Genomic DNA, 22,332 nt, shown 5'->3' on the forward strand with positions numbered 1-22,332 from the left:
TGATGAAGGCGCACTGCTGAATTTGAACAGCAGCACGCGCGCCAGGTGACAAGGCAGAAGTTAAGTGAGCCAACTTTTTATGTACGCGTTAACGTGTTGTGTATCTCAGTAAAAAGTGATAATAATGCAAATAACATGCTGTTGTCGTGCGGTATGCATTTTTCTGAGTCCCTCCGTCCATCCCGTCAGCTGTCATTTTGGGCAACTGGGCATGGACATTGGGCCTCTGAAAATGCATACCGCACGACAACAGCATGTTATTGTATTATTACTTGTTCCATACATGACGTACTGTATTAAAGGTTTGGGAATCACCTACAAATCTAACACAAATCCCATATTTTTACTTCAAACGAAAGCTCTAAGAATTATTAGTAAGAAACCTTATCGTGAGCAAACTGATCCTTTATCTCCGTTTGCATATTTTGAAATTTTTGGACTTGATTGATTACATCATAATACAAATTATGTTCAAAGTGAAAAATAGACTTCTGCCACAACACGTCCAGGACCTGATTGGAATGAGGGACTCTAGTTACAACTTACGAGTAACAATATTATTTCAGGAATCAAAGATTCGAATTACCGTAAAAAAGCCATTGTATTTCTGTTACAAGTATAAATATTTGTAATAATTTCCCAGATAATATAAAATCACTTGGTAGTTTGGTTGGTTTTAAAAGGCTCTATAAAAATTATTTGATTATTTGCTATTGCATGTTAAATTAGGTTTAATGATTCTGTTGTATTGTGATTGATTGTGTTCTGATTCTGTTGTGCACTGCTGCTTACATGTTTGTGTTTGTTTGAAATTCAAATTCATGGATCAATGTATACTTTGTAGTAGTTATGTGTATAATTTTATATACATATGTATATTTTTTATTTTGGTTAAATGGGTAGGCGTTTACAAGCTTTTGCTTCTGCCTACACCATTTCGGGCACATGGGTGCATTGTTGGACAATTTTAAGTTCTTGTAAGTTTTTTGTTGTTCTGGACCTGTGTGTGCCGAATAAATTCCTTCATTCATAAAGTGAAAGCAACAGCCGCGAGTTTTCCGTTGAGAATTGCCATGAAATTCCAAACCGGAAGTGAGTACGTTTGCGTTGCCGCTGCTTTGACAGCTGTTCACACGCTGCGCTCCTGCTGGCAGACTCCGCAGCTCGTTGGACTGTTCTCCTCCTGCTCCTCCTGCTCCTCTTACGTTCAGCGGTGTGAAGTTTTTGGAAAAGCGCTAGAAATGACTTGCGGAGACGACGAGTGAACACAAGTTTATTTTTATCTCCCTTTCGTTTTGTACTACGGTCAACCTGTCCGCTTATCATCATAGGTCACTTTTATTCTGACGGGAAACCAGTTCATCTGTCATACCGGGACAAAGGTTTTTTTTGTTTTGCTTTTTTTTTTAATTGGAGCTTCTGAGGTTCGCAAGGTCCAGACTTCTACAAAGGAAACCCTGATCCTGAAAGTAGTCAAGGTAAGACTCTGTGAAAATATGTGGGATGTGGTGGGATTAGGGGAGACCAGGACATTGGTAACACACTTCAGTAAGGCAGCGTGAACCTCAAATGGTTGGGGGGAAGCAGCTATTTTACAATAAAAAGAGATATTATGGAAAACGTCACAGTACCAATCACCAAAAAATTACATCAGATTGAGTTACCATATTAAAATCACAATTACATTAAATTAAGAAGAAAACCAATATTTATTCTTTTTTTTTTATCGCCGATGATTCTTAAAGTAAGTTGTGCATCTACTGTCTATTATTTCTAAATTTGTGTTTTTTTCTGCATTTACTGTAATCTGGTGTTAATTTTCACATTCTTCTTAGTTTACACCAGGGTTGCCTAATTTGTTTTGGCAGTTCTTTTTTCTTAATTTTTTTAGATTTCAAGGCTTAACATTGTATGGCGTTTAATTGTAATGTAATTGTATGTCTATATTTCACACATCATCAACATTTATTTTTATGCTGTGGCCCTAAGTCCAGTTTAATCTTTAAAAGGAAAGAAACTGGGCAAATGTTTACATGTTGTTACAATTGTGTGATATTTTTGATGTGAATACTGAAGGCAAAATAGGTCAATCTTTAAACACATACGTGGAAAATTATTTAAAATGTTAACATACTGCCCCAATTTAAGAAACAAACCTGAACAAATAAGTCAAAAATTCCCCACACAAGCATGGTTTGCGCATTAGTATCTTCTGGTTTTGGGGCCAATTTGTCACTTGTTTAATAAATCATGGAGTACCACTATTAAAAATTACGGTAAAACTCATTTCCTACTCCTTTTAAAAATTATGCCACAGTGTCTCATTTTTAGAAATATGCGCCACTTCCATTTGTGCGATTCAAGATTTTATATTTTATGCCAAAGTTGTGGTATATTTTGACATAAAACAATTCTACACACAGTGATGTAAAATTTTCTTTCAGATGTATAGCAAAGCACAAATACTACAAACTTGGAGTACACATATTATTATTATTATTATTATTATTATTATTATTAATGATTGACGAAGTAATCAGGGATGTCTTGTGTGTTGTACTGTAAAACAGATATAAATTAACATTGAATCCATAATTTCACCTTGGTAGAACAAGTGCTGTTACACACGTTACCTATTTCCCCCACTTTTTTTATATCACATTTATTTCAAATACTAATCCTTGACTTGATAGGTGTAGACTATTTTCTACACAACATAATGCCTCATTCTGGATTGTTTGTTTTCTAAAATATTACAAAAATGCTTACCTCAATTTTGTATAATCTAGTCCTGTTCATTTAATATTGAGATAAAATAGTGAAAAGCAGTAACTCTTCATGTGTAGAAACTGGAATGATAGAAAATTTGGTATTTTGTCTTGCTTAACATGCATCACATATCACAATATTATTCATGATTAATTATCTGACTGATCCCCAATGTAGTTGGATGGAAAAGTTATTTCTGTAACTGTTAGACCATTAAATGGTTAATGTACTTTTTAAAATGATTAATGGTATGCAGTATAAATCGGTTTGTATGAAAATGTTGCGCTTTTGTCTTCATTTTCATTTTTCTGATTGTTAATGCTCCTTGACCTGATATTTTCACCTGCCTGTAAATCAAAATTTCATTTTGAAGACACTTTGTTACTGTAAAACACTTTTTTCTTTTCCTGTTTTTCCTCCTGTTGACTTGGGTCCTTTGGCTTTTTATACAATGCCAACGGTTTCTAACATGGGTTTTAATATGGACAGTGATTTTTAAACTGAATTGACAGATTAGTACAGTTGTAAAGTCCAGTTTTTATGAACTTAGGCTGTTGGCAAAAATCAAGCCATTTCTTGCACATCAGTACTTTGAGACAGTAATAATCCACGCCTTTGTCACAACTCGGCTGGATTACTGTAATGCACTTGTTTTAGTGTTTACTGATTTTTTAAACTTGTTTTATTGTTTCATGAATTTTTCTTATTTCTTAGTATTTTATGTGTCATGTACAGCACTTTATGACACCTCTTTTAAAGCACATATAGATAAAGTTGAGTTGTTTTCTTTTTTGCGTGCTGTAACGGAACTGACAAACAAATGGTGGCCTCTCATAATGTATTACTACATTTCAGAGTTTTTTTTTCACCCGTCTGCAAAGGTTATGTGCGGTGTTTCAATTCATGCAGTGTTAAAAGTTCAAAGGTAGCATTTTTATGCCTTCTTTGATTAAGAATGTGTGCGGTTTCCTGACTGTCTGTGTTCACAAGTAAAAGGCTTCACTGTGATAAAATGGACAGTTAAACAGAAGAAATAATTGTTCAAGATTTGGTTGATCAATTGTTTGTCATTAATCATGAAAAAAAATCCATGTTTTAGATAATATTTGAACTGTATTATTATTATTACTAATTTTTTATAAACTGTGTTTTACTGGATTTATAGTGTTCTATTGTTTAAAAATTAAAATCTAGTAAAGGGTTAGTAAATATAGTGCATTCTACACTTCTTGATTTCATTACCAGCAATACTGAAAACTGCTTCAATTTGCTTTAAAATCACTTTTCAAATTTAATTTAGATTGGTTTGAATGAGATGTTATTTTTTACTGACTTTTATTTCTAATTGGATAGTTGAATGTCTGATAAACTGGGTTTAATCTGGTAAAATTACACATAATCTGGTTTTAACAACTGCCTCCACGAAGAACCTAATATGTTCATCATCTGTTATTCCTTGACAGGTGATTTTTTTTAAGGGTTTAACATGTTTATAAATGACACACACACATACACACAGACATTTTGATTATCTCAGTTCAATATTGGGCAGAATATCTATCCATTAATAACTGCAACAAAGGGAAAATGTACACGACAATAGTGAGACCAGCTGTGTTTTATGGCTCAGAGACAGTGGCACTAACAAAAAGACAGGAGACAGAGCTGGAGGTGGCAGATCTGAAGATGCTGTGATTTTCTTTGGCAGTGATGAGAATGGACAGGATTAGGAATTAACATAGACGGACAGCTCATGTGGGACAAGAAGCAAGAATGAGATGGTTTGGACATGTGCAGAGGAGGGATCCAGGGTATAAGATGCTGAGGATGGAGCCACCAGGCAGGAGGAGAAGAGGGAGGCCAAAGAGGATTATGGATGTGCTGAGGGAGGACATACAGGTGGTTGGTGTGACAGAGGAAGATACAGAGGACAGGGGGAGATGGAAATGATTGATCTGCTCTAGCAGCCGAAAGAGGAAAAAGCCCAAACTCAAATGAAACTGTATCAACCCTCATTTGAGTTGTCATTTTTAAGTGGTTTGTAGCAGCTTCGGTTTCCATTCCTTGCTTGACATTTTTAGTGAATTGTCAAGTAACTAATCAGTAATCAATAAACAAGTAAATAATCAGGGTTTTTTTTTGTATAACCATCTTATTACTAAAATTTTCAGAGGAAAATGTGTCAAAATTTGACTCATTCTAGACTGAGCTTGAGTTCATCTTTTGGTTTAATAACGAAGGTATTAGAAAATGTTACTTGGGGATATTGGTAAAAATAATGACCATTTGACCTGTGATATGGCATTATGTCAACTAAATAATCTGTTATAGCAGTAAAAAATATAATCCACATATAGTGAAAATGGTTGCTGCGCTCCACATTTGTGAACAAAAATATGACTGTATTTAATTATGAAACTAAAGGATGAGAAATAAAAATAATCTGTCTTTAGATGCTTGAAAACCAACTTTCTTTTTGACGTGTCAAATAACACTTGAGAAAATGAGGAAGGGATTTTTTTTTTCTTGCGGTGTGTGATTCAGTATAGAAGCTCTTTTGTGTGTTGACTGTATTATTCATAAAAAGGGGGGAAAAAGCCCCCGATGGCAGAGTGAACCTCGTGACCCACACCTAAGACCCACAGTGGGGCAAATTAAGCCTCATATTGTGCTGCCTATTGTCTGTACATGTGCCGGTGTGTCTGTGCACATGTTGTTTTATTGATTTATTCATAACCCCAAAGGAAATAACTGCAGCTTTACACCTGCTCCTCTGATTTCCATAGCAAAGACAGCAAAACTGGAGCTCTGCAGACACTGTGGAGCTTTTCACAAAGAATGCAGCACCCTCACACAAACGTAGCCCCAGGAGGATTCTTCAAGCGCCACATTTTGTCTCATCTTCCACTTCACCTTGAAACATTTCGGTGCAGTGTAATTTTTTGTTTTGTTTTGTTTTTTCCCATGCTTGTTCCTGTTTTGACTATTTGGGGTTTTTAGTACAATGACGTGCACGCCTGCCTTGGTGCATCTTGTTAAAGAGTTTCGGTTCTTGTGGTCAGTTTCGTAAGGTTTCTCAGTAGCGGCTCACATTGAGTCTTTAGCAGGTTGTATGAAAGAAAAAATGCAGGCAAACAAAACTAACCATGTGCTGCTGATTTTGATTCAGAGAAAAAAACAAATCCCATCACTGTTTCTGCGGTATTGCACATTTATGTTGATGCAGTTGAGCAAAGTGCAGCCTTTTTGCATTGCAGACAAATTAGGTCAAGCATTGAACATCACAAGAAAACGTTAAAAGAGACAGTTTCCTGACGAGCGTGATCAAAGTGAGCTGATTATGTACCCTAAAGAGAAGTTTGCAGGTTGTTATATTATTTATTACAGTTTTTGATTTGTTTTCTTGGAGTCACACGTGTAGGATATAAAAATGGTAACGTGAACAGAAAAAAGTTTGAGTAATAAAAGCAAGAATTCAGTGGAACAGTGGCTGATCTGAGGTGTGTTCAAAACATACATCACACAAGGTGCGTGTGCATTTTAAAAGTCTGTCTGCCCATGTCCAGCTGCCTGTCTGTGCTTGTCTCTCTGTCTCAGTCTACCTTTCTGTGTTTGTGACTTTGTATGTTGCTGTCTCACAGCAAGAAGGTTGTGGCATCACTTTCTACCTGGGGAATTTCTGAGTGGAGTTTGCATGTTTTCCCCGTGCTCACGTGGGTTTCCTCTGAGTGCGCCGGCTTCCTCCCACATTCAAAGACATGACGTTAGTTAGGTGGACTGGAAACTTTAAATTGACCGTATGTGTGAATCTGTTTGTTGGTCTATATGTGGCTCTGTGACAGACTGGCCTCCGCCCTGGGTGTAACCCAACTCACACCCCATGACTGCTGGGATAGACTCCACCGCCCACCCCCTCCAATGACCCTTAATTGGAGTGGGTATAGAAAATGAATAAATAAAATGAATGAATGTTTCTGCATGTGTCTATCAGTTAAAAACATGCACTGACAATCAGTACAAGTATCAAGGTCTGTGACACGAAGTGGGTGGACACAAATGCAAAGCTCTGACACAGATGGGTCACTTTCATAAGGTTTTACTGAAGGTACTGGCAAGGTTCGGTACACAAGAAAGCTGTTCAAAATCAGAAATGGTATCAGAAACATCAGGCAAAACAGGGTCCAAAAACAGGCAGGCAGTTCAAAAATAGCAGGTCAGTCAAGACAAAACTCAGAAGAAAAGGGCTGGAAGTGAAGGCGGTGAGGCACAACAATCTGGCAGGGATGGAGTGAACATGGTGAGACTTAAATACAGAGCGGTGATGAGCAGAAGATGAGGAACAGGTGTGAGGGAAAGAGCCAGGATGTGGGTGTGGAAAGACAGAGGGAAACGCCCATCACCAAGCAACAGACAGAGAAAGCAGTGAAGCAAAACCCAAGCAGAAAAATATAAAAAAAAAACAACAAAAAAACAGCATACAAGACATAATCCCAATCCTGACAGCATGACAGTCACAGACGCACTGCAAACAAGCTGCAGAAGGACCGTTTTGTTGTTGATGTCTGTGTAACTTCAGGCCGATGCATAGAACAGAATTATGGGTAATTAAACAATAAAGAAGCTTTTTGATGAGCTGATATGCACAGCGGCCTAGTCATAACAACAGGTCATCTTAGCTGCATGATGAGATTGAACTCATCTCATGTTCAACTGCTTATCCAGTACCAGGAGATGTTCCCAGGCCAATTTGGAGATATAATCTTTCCACCTAGTCCTGGGTCTTCCCTGGGGTCTCCTCCCAGCTGGACGTGCCTGGAACACCTTTCTAGGGAGGCACCCGGGGGCATCCTAACCAGATGCCCGAATCACCTCAGCTGGCTCCTTTCAACGCGAAGCAGCAATGGCTCTACTCTGAGCTCCCCATAGATGGCAGAGCTTCTCACTTTATCCCTAAGGGAGACACTAGCCACCCTTCTGAGGAAACCTGTTTTGGTTGCTTGTACTCATGGTCTAGTTCATTCAGTCATAACCCAACCCTCATGACAATAGGTGAGAGTAGGAACCAAGATTGACCAGTAGATTGAGAGCTTCGCCTTTTGGCTCAGCTCCCTTTTCCTCACAACAGTACGGTAGAACGAATGCAAGACCGTCCCTGTTGCACAGATTCTCCGGCCAATCTCATGCTCCATTGTCTCTTCACTCATGAACAAGACCCCGAGGTACTTGAACTGCTTCACTTGGGGCAAGCCGGAGCAAGGCTCATTCCCTAGCTGAAGTAGGCAATCCATCAGTTTCCTGCTGAGAACCATGGCCTCAGAGTTAGAGGTCCTCATGATCCTCATCCCAGTCGCTTCACACTCGGTTGTGAACCGATCCAGTAGGTGTTGGAGGTCACAGCCCGATGAAGACAAGAGGACAACATCATTGGCAAAAAGCAGTGATGAGACCCTGAGCCCCCAAACTTAAGACCCTCCTCCCCCTGACTACACCTCGATGTCCTGCCCATGAATTTCACAAAAAGGATTGGTGATAAGGCACAGCCCTGGCAGAGGCCAACCATCACCGGGAACGAGTCCAACTTACTGCCAAGAACCCGAACACAGCTCTCACTTGTGAGTACAGAGATTGATGGCCCTGAGAAGGGACCCCCTCATTCCATACTCCTGCAGCACCTCCCATTGTATCTTCTGGGGTACCCAAACATACTCCTTCTCCAAGTCCACAAAACACTTTTAGACTGGATGGGCATACTCCCAGGCCCCCTCCATGATCTTTGTGAGAGTGAGGTGCTGGTCGGTTGGTCCATGGCAAGGATGGAACCCGCATAGTTCCCCTTCAATCCGAGGTTTGACTATCGGCCGAACCCTCCTTTCCAACACCCTGGAGTAGACTTTACCAGGAAGGTGTGATGCCCCTGTAATTGGCACACACTCTTTAGTCCCCCTTTTAAAGTATGGGGATCATCACCCCAGTTTGCCACTCCTCAGGCACTGTCCCAGACCTCAACGCAGTGTTGAAGAGACGTCTTATCCCTAGACAGTGCCCTCCACACTCAGAGCCTTCAGCATTTCTGGACAGAGCTCATCAACCCTCAGGGCTTTGCCACTGTGGAGTTGTTTGACTATCTCAGTGACTTCCAGTAGGGAAATTGATTTTGATCTCCCATCAGCTTCCAGCGCTGTCCCTACTATAGAGGGTGCTCCAATCTGATGCAGGTGTTCCTCAGAGTATTACTTCTGGCACCCAGTTACCTCCTCAGTTGAGGTCAACAGAGTTTCGTTCTTACTTGCTTGGAGGGATCCCTGTTTTCCTCTCCTGAGGTGTCTCACGGTCCACCAGAAGCACATTGGTGCAGACCAAATGTTCTTCTCAATAGTTATTTCGAGCTCCTCTCACACCCACTGCTGTGCCTCCCTCACAGCAGAGGCTGCCGCCCCTCAGGCCTGTCGGTACATTACAACTGCCTCTATAGTCCTACACGATAACAGATTCCGGAAGGACTCCTTCTTCAGTCGGACGGCTTCCCTGACCACCGTTGTCCACCATTGTGTTCGAGGGTTGCCACCCCTTGAGGCACCTAAGACCTTCAGGCCACAGCTCTCAGCTGCCGCTTCAGCAATGGAAGCTTTAAACATTACCCATTCTGGTTTAATGCCCCAACCTCCACACAGAGCCAGATAAAGTCCACTAGAGGTGTGAGTTGAAAATCTGTTGGACAGTGTGCTCCTGCAGACGTTCCCAGCTCACCCAACACTATCTGTCTGGGCTTACCAGTTCTATCCAGAGTCCTCCCCAACCCTCTGATCCAATTCACCTCCAGATGGAGATCAGTTGACAGCCCTGCTCCTCTCTTCACCCGAGTGTCCAGAACATGTGGCCTCAGATCAGATCATATGGCCACAAAATCGATCATTAATTCACCTTAGGCTCATGGTACTCTGGTACTATGTACACTTATGAGCATCCTTATGTTCGAACATGGTGTTCGTTATGGACAGTCTGAGACTAGCACAGATGTCCAACAGCAAATGACCACTGTGATTTAGATCATAGAGCCTGTTCCTCCCAATCATGTCTCTCCAGTTGTCTCTTTTATTGCCCACGTGTGCGTTGAAGTCCCCCAGCAGAACAATGTAGTTCACCACCAGAGCCCCATACAGGACCTCATTCAGGGACTCCAAGAAGGTCGAATACGCCGAACTGCTGTTTGGTGCATATGCACAAACAACAGTCAAAGTTATCACCCCCCACGCCACCCGAAGTCACAAGGAGGTGACCCTCTCATCTGCCGGGGTAAACTCCAACATAGTGGCGCTCAGCCGGGACTTGTGAGTATCCTCACACCCGCCCGGTGCCTCACACCCTGGGCAATTTCAGAGAAGAATAAGGTCCAACCCCTATCAAGGAGAGTGGTTCCAGAACCAAGGCTGGCTTGAACTGTGATGATATAACAGAGAAGATTGAGGAGTATGGCTAACTATACAGGTTACATGGAACAAATATATATATATATGTGCAATTACAAAATAAATGTAACCATTTGATGCATTTCACCTGAGTTAGCCTAAGGCTGATTTGCGTCTGCACTCACACACGCGCGCACACATACATATATGTGTGTGTGTGCACGTGCGCGTGTGTGTTTGCTGTGTGTAAATTTAAACAGCCTCCACACCAGCCAGAGATCTTTGACCCTTATTCACGCTTGCTGTCAGTTTAGCTCTAAAGCTCGACAACAAAGAGCAGCTTTTGTTCTGTGGATTACTCTTCCCAGCACATTCTTAGCTGCCACTCAGGGAGTGGAGGCCACGCAGAATAAACCTTTTGCATGGAAAAATCCATGCTGCTAATTAAGCATAAATATACATGCAAGATTACGTCAAAAATTGTGCGTTCTGAGTCATATTTTGCAGAGTGATTTGTGTAAGCCCCTTCTTTCCACGTTTGCTTCATTAGCAGCAAGACCTTTATTAAATTTTATCTCACTTCTTCCCACATTGTACTTCACATTGAAAGCTTCTGTGGTTTTTGCTACGCTGTGTGGATTTTTTTTTTTTTGCTTTTCATTTCTTGTCTCTACGTGTGTGTGGAGTTTGCAGCACAGTTACTGAAAATGACTGATTGTTCTCAAGTGCATCATTCTGAAATGAGTCAAGATGCAACACACGCAGCCATATTTCCATCTGTCTGTCTGTGTCACACATTATTTTGGCTGCTCGGCTGCTGTGCTGAACATGAATGTGATGATAATTACTGTAAGTCGAGCCAGTGCTTCTGACGGTGACAGTATGAGTCGGGCCATTATGGTGACGCAGCAGTGGGGTATGTTATAGAAATTTACTCAAATGTTTAACTAACCAGACTGTAACATGTGCAAGGGGTTTTCACACAAACATTGATCACTGGAAGAATGACATGTAAATAAACAATAACAGAGGTTTTTTCAGCGCATAAAGCTCTGTCAGGTCAATTCTGTGCACATGTTCTGGTGCAGCGCATCCACCACATACAGAATTGCCCTGGATTCCAGGTGGCAACCACCAAGGCAGGCATCTGGTCCTTCCCCACTTCCCAAAAGTAACCATATACGGTAGTGTTCAGAATAATAGTAGTGCTATGTGACTAAAAAGATTAATCCAGGTTTTTTTTTTGTATATTTCTTATTGTTACATGGGAAACAAGGTACCAGTAGATTCAGTAGATTCTCACAAATCCAACAAGACCAAGCACTCATGATACGCACACTCTTAAGGCTATGAAATTGGGCTATTAGTAAAAAAAAAAATAGAAAAGGGGGTGTTCACAATAATAGTAGTGTGGCATTCAGTCAGTGAGTTTGACTGATTAGAGTAAAATTGTTCTTTTTGGGTCCAAGGGCCGCAGACAGTTTGTGAGACGACCCCCAAACTCTGAATTCAAGCCACAGTTCACAGTGAAGACAGTGAAGCATGGTGGTGCAAGCATCATGATATGGGCATGTTTCTCCTACTATGGTGTTGGGCCTATATATGTCGCATACCAGGTATCATGGATCAGATTGGATATGTCAAAATACTTGAAGAGATCATGTTGCCTTATGCTGAAGAAGACATGCCCTTGAAATGGGTGTTTCAACAAGACAATGACCCCAAGCACACTAGTAAACGAGCAAAATCTTGGTTCCAAACCAACGAAACTAATGCCTCGCAGATGTGAACAAATCATGAAAAACTGTGGTTATACAACTAAATACTAGTTTAGTGATTCACAGGATTGTTTAAAAAGCAGTTTGAACATAATAGTTTCGAGTTTGTAGCGTCAACAGCAGATGCTACTGTTATTGTGAACACACCCTTTTCTACTTTTTTTTTACTAATAGCCCAATTTCAGCCTTAAGAGTGTGCATATCATGAATGCTTGGTCTTGTTGGATTTGTGAGAATCTACTGAATCTACTGGTACCTTGTTTACCATGTAACAATAAGAAATATACTCAAAACCTGGATTAATCTTTTTAGTCACATAACACTACTGTTATTCTGAACACTACTGCATGTCACAGAGAGGTGATGTGTGGGTGTCCCTTTGGTCTCTTGTAGGTGCTGTGACCCTTCACTTCACTTTTCTATGTAATACTGGAGTTATTGAACCAGTATTGTAACTTCCACAATGACTGTGCGTCTAGATGAGATAACAATGAAAAATGCAATGTTTTAAAGGTGTGTGAAGTGTTCCTGTCTGTGCTTCACTCACTCATTTATGCCAGTTCTTACTCAGTCACTCTCCCTCACACACACACACACACACACACACACACACACACACACACACACACACACACACACACACACACACACACACACACACACACACACACACACACACACACACACACACACACCAACATGAGAGCTGAGAACCAAAGAAAGGAGAAATTCTTCGGCTCTGTGCAGGGACAATAGCAAGGGTACAAAGAGGGGTTAGTCTATGTCATGCAGTCAGGGAGCTACAAGCTGGGCACAAAACCGACAGAAAAGCTTATGGTGGAGTTTGGAAAAAGTAATTTTAAAAATGTTTGGATGTTAAGTCCTTAATGGAAATTTTGCCTTTTAGTGGTACATGTGTTCTGCACATTCTATTATAAGTCTACAACTCAACATTATTGTGGTTCATTAGGGGTGCAACACATCACACAGTGCACATTTCAAATCAAACCATCATTTTTCACCACATACCTGAAAACTTTTTTGGCTCACCAAAAGACAAAGTGGGTACAAAATAGGGATGTCTCGATCAGGTTTTTTTTGGCCCCGATCCGATTGCGAGTCATCTGATTTTGAGTATCTGCCGATACCGAGTCCCGATCTGATACTTTAAAAAACTGAATCAACAATGAACAAATGCTAAATATATAATATTTTCATTTTAATCACCTTATTTTATATTTATCACTTAAACAGTGCACTTCTCCTTGAGGTAGCTTGAACAATCAAGTAATAAACTACCAGACTTAAAAAAATGTACAAATTTCTATGTTACGCGTATTTTATTTGTCTAAAAATAAATGTCCAAGGTTCCGTATGTTAAACAAGAAATTATCTAATTTGAAATAACAGGTGGTTTTAATTTATAGATGAAAGGTTTCTAAACCATTTATTGATTTAGCTATTTTAATTACAAGTGTTCTAAACTTTTTTAAACAGTAATCTTAAATTTTGAGGTAACAAACAACAACAACAACAAAAAAACATTTCCAAGGATTTTTCTTCAGACACGTGGTTTCTGCACTGATCTGTGGTTCAAATCCCCGCCTGACTGGAAAAATCACTAAGGGCCCTTGGGCAAGGTCTCCCCTATTGCTCCCGGTGTGTAGTGAGCACCTTGTATGGCAGCACCCTGACACTGGGGTGAATGTGAGGCATAATTGTAAAGCACTTTGAACGTCTGATGCAGATGGAAAAGCGCTATATAAATGCAGTCCATTTACCATTTGTACAGATCAATGGTTTCTGCCACTAGTCTTCCATGTTTTGGCCCGACGCGTCGTTCCTATTGGACAGCGCGAAGCTACGTCACACCTCAGAGCATCGAAAGTTCAAAAGTCAACTTGAAAAGTAAAAGTAAAAAAAAAAAACTTACATTTGCATCCTGACAGTCCTCAGTGTACCCCTCTGATGCTTTATCAGTGTTCAACAAGTTCAGAGCAGCGCAGTGAACGTGAATGAAGACGGAAGCTCTTTAAGACGTGCTCCTAAATGTGATGAGTGTGCACGTCGCTCGTGCGCATACCATCTCTCGCTCCGTTTTGCAGACAAACGATCACAGGACAATTTTTTTTTCTTTTTGTTAATCAGATGACAGATTGTTGTCCTGAGGACTTGGTCAGCACCGGGTCCTGCTGCGCACGGAAGGATGACTGAGCAAGAGTTTCGGTGGGAAAGTGTCCATCATCCTTTTGTCATTCCATCGAGGCATCAGGCTGAGCGCGTAAACATACAAACAACAGTTCTGCAAAAGAAACTCCCCTCACCTCTGTCCGGGTTACAATTCCATCTCTTCTTCCCAAATTCACTGTGCAACTCTTGTTCCCTTTTCTCCTCTGGAATCGGTTTCAGCCACACGCGTGTGCGAGAATGCCTGGTTGAACTTATGTTTTTTCTTTTGTTCAATTAAAAAAAAAGATTGGGTTGAACTTTGACTACGTCAACTTGCCAACAAGCGGCAATGCGCGCTCCCATCCTCTAAAAAGCAACGCGTCTCACGCCTCTGACGCTTCCGATGCGTGAAAGGCCCATTAATCTGCAATAATGAGCCTGAAATAGCGCTGATCAACATAATGAGGATAAAATCTATATCTGATTCCTGATCAGGATGCAACGTCCGATTTCGATCAAGTCTGAAACCACGTGATCGGGCCCGATTTCCGATCACGTGATCGGATCGGGACATCCCTAGTACAAAACATTGCTTTCCAAGTGGAACGCCACTTGCTGAAAATCAGGAAAAGTAATTTTTTTCCAGAACTCAGTGGACTCCCAGTCACCTCTGCTTCACCCACACTCAGTTCATTGTGCTCAGGGCGGTCACAGGGAAAATGCAGTGCACACTCCATTCTCAACTCCTGTGATTTTGGAGTCATTCTTTCTTGGACCCAGACATGCATCAAACGTGCATGACGCTACCTCGAGAAGTGCATTTGGTTTTAACATGGGTGTATTAGTTGTTTGCTAGTTGACTAATCAAATGATTTTGACCACAAAGCAATGTTATTTAAGCAGTGTAACACTAATTGAGTTTAAGAAACAGAACTACAGGTAGAAAACATAGATGACATTAATACAGGGAGCAATGTGAAAACCGTGTTTGTGCTATTAGTAGACATTATGCAAGATATTTATTCAAAGTCCTTAAAAGAAGTGAAGCTCTAGCTGCTGGTCCTTGTTGGACTGTGTTTGTTCCTGCTTGATCGTGGTTCTAGGTGCCTTGTCTATGTTTTTGTAGCTGTATATGAAGAGAAAACGCTGTTCTTGAACACTGAAACTTGAGCCTATATTCTCTTCAGATGACTGAAGCTGAATCAGATTGAAACTGAAACAGAAAAACAATACAGAAAGAAGCAGAAAGAGAATCTTGAAGGATTCCTGATTCTTGATAACAAATAACCCTCTGGAGTCTAGGGTATAATTGGCTGTTTTTGACTACTTTTGGTCTTACCTTTATAATTTACCTTTAAAAAGTGTTTACCTGGCCTTGTTTGGTGTCATTTATTTTAGCACAACCTCACCTGTGTGACTACAGTTTTTCATTAATTTTGACCTACTGTATTAACACAGTGAACCTAAAATCACACAAATAACATAAACTCTGAGTAGAAAAAAGTTTTTTTTTACTGTGAAAACCACAGACCTGTTTAACGAACATTTTCATAACTTCAAATGTAAATATAAATTGTAAATTTCAAAAACATATGTACAAATGTTGCAAAAAAAAAAACAAACAAAAAAAACAAAGTTAAATACAACTAGTTACATAAATGCAGGAAATGCTTCAGGTGTTTTTTGTACAACTATATATATATATATATATATATATATATATATATATATATATATATATATATATATATATATATATGTATATATATATATAAAACAGCCAGATTTCACAATAAGATTGGGAATTTCAAAAATATATGTACAAATACACCATTACTTAAAAAGCCATCACTTGACCCAGCTATCTTAGCTAATTATAGGCCAATCTCCAACCTTCCTTTTCTCTCAAAAATTCTTGAAAGGGTAGTTGTAAAACAGCTAACTGATCATCTGCAGAGGAATGGTCTATTTGAAGAGTTTCAGTCAGGTTTTAGAATTCATCATAGTACAGAAACATTATTAGTGAAGGTTACAAATGATCTTCTTATGGCATCGGACAGTGGACTCATCTCTGTGCTTGTTCTGTTAGACCTCAGTGCTGCTTTTGATACTGTTGACCATAAAATTTTATTACCGAGATTAGAGCATGCCATAGGTATTAAAGGCACTGCGCTGCGGTGGTTTGAATCATATTTGTCTAATAGATTACAATTTGTTCATGTACATGGGGAATCTTCTTCACAGACTAGGGTTAATTATGGAGTTCCACAAGGTTCTGTGCTAGGACCAATTTTATTCACTTTATACATGCTCCCCTTAGGTAGTATTATTAGGCGGTATTGCTTAAATTTTCATTGTTACGCAGATGATACCCAGCTTTATCTATCCATGAAGCCAGAGGACACACACCAATTAGCTAAACTGCAGGATTGTCTTACAGACATAAAGACATGGATGACCTCTAATTTCCTGCTTTTAAACTCAGATAAAACTGAAGTTATTGTACTTGGCCCCACAAATCTTAGAAACATGGTGTCTAACCAGATCCTTACTCTGGATGGCATTGCCCTGGCCTCTAGTAATACTGTGAGAAATCTTGGAGTCATTTTTGATCAGGATATGTCATTCAAAGCGCATATTAAACAAATATGTAGGACTGCTTTTTTGCATTTATGCAATATCTCTAAAATCAGAAAGGTCTTGTCTCAGAGTGATGCTGAAAAACTAATTCATGCATTTATTTCCTCTAGGCTGGACTATTGTAATTCATTATTATCAGGTTGTCCTAAAAGTTCCCTAAAAAGACTTCAGTTAATTCAAAATGCTGCAGCTAGAGTACTGACGGGGACTAGAAGGAGAGAGCATATCTCACCCATATTGGCCTCTCTTCATTGGCTTCCTGTTAATTCTAGAATAGAATTTAAAATTCTTCTTCTTGCTTATAAGGTTTTGAATAATCAGGTCCCATCTTATCTTAGGGACCTCGTAGTACCATATCACCCCAATAGAGCGCTTCGCTCTCAGACTGCAGGCTTACTTGTAGTTCCTAGGGTTTGTAAGAGTAGATTGGGAGGCAGAGCCTTCAGCTTTCAGGCTCCTCTCCTGTGGAACCAGCTCCCAATTCAGATCAGGGAGACAGACACCCTCTCTACTTTTAAGATTAGGCTTAAAACTTTCCTTTTTGCTAAAGCTTATAGTTAGGGCTGGATCGGGTGACCCTGAACCATCCCTTAGTTATGCTGCTATAGACGTAGACTGCTGGGGGGTTCCCATGATGCACTGTTTCTTTCTCTTTTTGGCTCTGTATGCACCACTCTGCATTTAATCATTAGTGATCGATCTCTGCTCCCCTCCACAGCATGTGTTTTTCCTGGTTCTCTCCCTCAGCCCCAACCAGTCCCAGCAGAAGACTGCCCCTCCCTGAGCCTGGTTCTGCTGGAGGTTTCTTCCTGTTAAAAGGGAGTTTTTCCTTCCCACTGTAGCCAAGTGCTTGCTCACAGGGGGTCGTTTTGACCGTTGGGGTTTTACATAATTATTGTATGGCCTTGCCTTACAATACAAAGCGCCTTGGGGCAACTGTTTGTTGTGATTTGGCGCTATATAAAAAAAAATTGATTGATTGATTGAAATATAGGGAAGGAAATGCTACTGCTAAACTATTTAGAAAACAATCAGATGTCAAAATAAGATTTAGAATGTAAATCTAAATGGTAAATTGCAAAAATATACGTACAATGTAGTGGAGGACATGCTAAACTATTTGTGCCACTCAAAAAAAACAATTCCTATCCAACACAACACAGAGGGGCACATCACAGGCCTGACACTTCCATGGTGTGTCACTCCTCTTGTTGCCCACGTGAAGGCACCGTTGGCACCTCATTCTGCCTTTTGTGGCCTTTTGGCAAGGATCTGTGCCTGTCACGATTGGCACAAGAACGTGGTTCTGGCTCCTGTTCTGTGGGACACCTGTTTTGTCTGCGCCACACAGTTGAGACACCAGCTCCACCATAAAGTCCTTGTGTTTCATGGGCTGCACTTGCTTGACATAGCTGATCTCACGATGCAAAATGAATGCATTTGTGGTTGCAATGTCAAGGAAGTGCAGCAACACTGTCCTGTACCAGTGTGCGGAAGTTAAAAAAATTTGTACAGATCTTCCATTTCAATGTCTGTCCAGTTGTATTTTTTTCCTAATGCCTTGTTTTTTGCAGTAATTTTATTGGTGTTGGTGCAAATTGTTCTAATTGTGTTAGTTGCAAAAAGAAAAAGGTGTTTTGGACTTTGGGTGGAAAGTATATCAACCCGGACTCCTGGTGTTCTCTGAGGCTGAAATCTGCTTACTGCTGGACCATTGTCTGCATCCTCCTCCGTGTTCCAGCAGTCAACGCTGGGGCATGTCTCTGCTGCTATGGAGCTAAATCAAGGCCAAATGTTTTGTAATCTGAAAATAAAAAAGATTGAAAAAATTAATTTTGAAACTGAAAATTCAGTGTTTGTTCTTGAATTTTATAATCATTTAAAAAGTATTATTAAAATTAAAATAAGTGTAAGATATATATTTTTCAGTTTAAATAAATTTTTGATTCAGCTCTGTAATTATTTTGATCAAATCATTTATTTTCATTCATATTTCTTTTTTCACCTTCAGATCTTTTTTCACTTTCAGATCTTATTTTTGCAGTTTCAAACTTTTGACCCCATTCTGGCGTGGGAGGGCATGGCTTCGATTGAGAGGGGCGTGGAATTGTGAGTCACAGCAGAGCAATCAGTCCTCACATGATGTTGCTTTCAGGAAACGTGGGTACTTTGATAGATAATGACTCTGCTCCCGTCTCCATCATGGATTACTACGCGGCTGGCGCGTGAAAGAAGAGAATGAAAGCTTATTACGAGGCTTTAAACCCTCGAGATAAAGCTGTTTATTGTGATCGATGTGTAGCAGTTGGTTCAGTGGATCCATATGTTGTACTGGATAGTGAATTTAATGATGATGTAACAAAGTGGCCAGCAATTTCACAGCGTAAACTTAATATGACCAAACCAAGCAGACCACCCTAAATTCAAAGCCGGAGGAGCGCTCCGTTGCTCCGGAGGAGCGGAGTGTTGCTCCGTTACAGGCCCAGCACTGAGGCGCTGAGAGAGATCCACCACTACCAGAAATCCAACGAGCTGCTGATCTGCAAGCTGCCGACCAGATCAGCCTCGCCAGCCTCCTGCAGAGCATCACAGCGGAGCTCTGAAAGCGGAGGTCGGTCTTGAAGTCCTTAGCGATTTCTCTCACCCGGTGCTGGAAGGGCAGCTTGTGGGTCAGCAGCTCGGTGGATTTCTGGTAGCGGCGGAGTGCCAAAGTGCCGGGCCTGTAACAGTGAGGCTTCTTCATACCACCGGGAGCCGGAGTGCTCTTCTGGGTGGCTTTGGATTTGGATTTATGGGCGGCCTGCTTGGTTCTGTCCATATTAAAGCTTCCTTCAGATCCTTCACGGTCTTGTGTGGATTTGGGACACACCACCTTTTTAGGTATATGTGTTAAACTTTACAATCTTGCATATTTTCTAGTTTTTAAACATCAAAAATGACCAAGAGTGGTCTAGAATTACTTGTAATAGACATCTTTAGCATCACTTTATTTACTGGTATCAAGACAATACAGTGGAAAGTGTTAAGTCATTATCTTTCAAAGTACCCATGTTTCCTGAAAGCAACATCATGTGAGGACTGATTGCTCTCCTGTCACTCACAGTTCCATGCCCCTCTCAATCGAAGCCATGCCCTCCCACGCCAGAACAGGGCCAAAAGTTTGAAACTGGACAAATAAGATCTGAAAGTGAAAAAAGATATGAAGGTGAAAAAAAGAAATATGAATAAAAATAAATTATTTGATCAAAAAATTACAGAGCTGAATCAAAAATTTATTTAAACTGAAAAATATATATCTTACACTTATTTTTATTTTGATAATACTTTTTAAATGATTATAAAATTCAAGAACAAACATTGACTTTTCAGTTTCAAAATTTATTTTTTCAATCCTTTTTTTTTTCAGATTACAAAACTTTTGGCCTTGATTTAGCTCCATACTGCTGCGCATCTGAGCAGAGATCTGGATCTGGAAACAGAAGCGCAAGCTTCGACCCTCTCTTCAGACCTCCGTGCGCACATTAGTGGATCCACCTGCTTTGGTTGCTTCTCCAGAACAGAAGAGGGATAATCTCTTTCATAACCAGAATCCTCACTGTCTGTTTCAGACTCTGACAGCGTGCTGCATGCTCCGTCTTTCTCCAGTTCAAAAAATAACTGAAGCGTTTGCTCCACATTCATATAACACCTCATTTTTACAAAAAAAAAACCCCAAACAACAACAAAACACTAACCACACACGTTTCACACCAGTAACAAAGAGAAAACACACACATAATCAGACCCATGTGGCGTGGATGGGCTGTGATCAAACAGACGTGGGGTGAGTGACTTCTGATTGGTGGAAAATTTCAGGAGCCAACCAGTGAGAAGAAGGAGCCATATTTCTTCTTACCACTGTTGTTGCAGCAGTAGAGAAGGAAATGATCCTTTTGGCTGCATGTATGTACATAAATGCGCAGCGAAAAATGACAATAATATTCATGAAAACGCATGGCATAAAAAATACTCATAAGTCAAGTGATACTAGGCCTAGTAACACAATTTAAAAAGTGCTATAAAGGTTGACATCTCCATGTTCAACATGCATTTAAAGGGAGCCTCAGAGTACAGCAGATTGAGTGTTACATCCGCTTAAATAAGTCATGTGACTTTTTATGCAAGGGCGTGTCATTCGACTCCAGAGGGTTAATCATTGGTTATGTTAGGGAACATTGTACCTCATGTGTGTTGTACTCTGTAACATGAACACTGAAGCCATTAAAATACTCACTCATCGATCATCTTCACTCATCTTCAACCGGTTACTCCAATTAAGGGTCAGGGGGTCCTAGAGCCTATCCCAGCAGTCATAGGTTGTGAGGCGAGGTACACCCTGGACAGGACACCAGTCTGTCGCAGAGCCACATGTAGCCAAACAAACACATTCACACCTGCACTCACACCTATGGACAATTTAAAGTTTCCAATCCACCTAATCTGCATGTCTTTGGATGTGGGAGGAAGCCAGACGCCCGGAGGGAACCCACGCAAACACGGGGAGAACTAGCAAACTCCACACAGAAAGGACACAGATGGGAATCGATCCCATGACCTTCTTGCTGTGAGGCAACAGTGCTAACCACGAAGCCACTGTGCTGCCCCTCATAAAAATAATTAAACAGTTATTAGACACACCTTATTTTGTTAATGATTTTACATTAAATTGTAAGAAAATCCTGCTGTATGAATTACCAAACGAGTTGGGTAGTTGCGAGTCGTAGTTAAGTATTATTATGACAAGTCATCCCAACCTTATTTCTTGTAGCACTGTTGCTTCTCTTTTAACCTGATTGTCTCGGAAGACAGTGGGGTATATTTTTTGTCTTTTCTTGAACACCTCCTTTTTCTTGAGAATGCAAAGCATGTGGGTGCGATTACACTTACAACAAGTTGTCTATGGGTGTTGATTTGTTTGTTTTTTTCAGTGTTATGTTAGACAGTAATAGGTTAGAAAGATTGCACCCAGTGAGACAAAACTTCACACATTCTATCGATCTATCTATCGATCTATCTAGCTATCTATCTATAATAGATAGGATGGGCCAATAAAATGTTACCACTTTTTGATCGTACACAAGTTTTTGAAATTAGAACTTATTCGAAAATTTTAGACTTGTAACAGAAGCACCAAATGAACATTTGATACCAAAGATTTCCCATTTTGTCTCTTGTTTTCCACACAGTTCAATAATTGATGACATGTTCAATCCACGCTCCTCTTCTTTGGATTACAGCTGCAACTCGCACATTGAAGTTTGTGATGACATTGCCACACATCTCAAGAGAGATTCTCCAAATTTCCTGATGAATGTTGGTCTTCAGGGCCTCAGTGGTCTTTGGGTTGTTGTAGTACACTCTCTAATTGTACGAATTAAAAAAGTGGTAACATTTTATTGGCCCACCCTATGTATAATATATATATATATATATATATATATATATATATATATATATATATATATATATATATATATATATATATTATATAAAGTTTCAGCTATACAATGTAAGGTAAAGTGATGTAATTT

The 22,332-nt window shown here is 40.1% G+C and overlaps 1 protein-coding gene across 1 annotated transcript in view; it reads left to right on the forward strand.

Moving 5' to 3' along the window:
- The first annotated feature begins 1,152 nt into the window (after window positions 1–1,152).
- Window positions 1,153–22,332, forward strand: part of LOC117523870 (adhesion G-protein coupled receptor G5-like) — a 98,884-nt gene continuing 77,704 nt past the window's right edge. The window contains exon 1 of the mRNA XM_034185487.1: window positions 1,153–1,478. The gene's annotated coding sequence lies outside the window, so the exon portion shown is untranslated. The remainder of the gene's footprint in view (window positions 1,479–22,332) is intronic.

Source organism: Thalassophryne amazonica, chromosome 2 (assembly GCF_902500255.1).
Source record: "Thalassophryne amazonica chromosome 2, fThaAma1.1, whole genome shotgun sequence".
Classification (NCBI taxonomy): Eukaryota; Metazoa; Chordata; class Actinopteri; order Batrachoidiformes; family Batrachoididae; genus Thalassophryne; species Thalassophryne amazonica.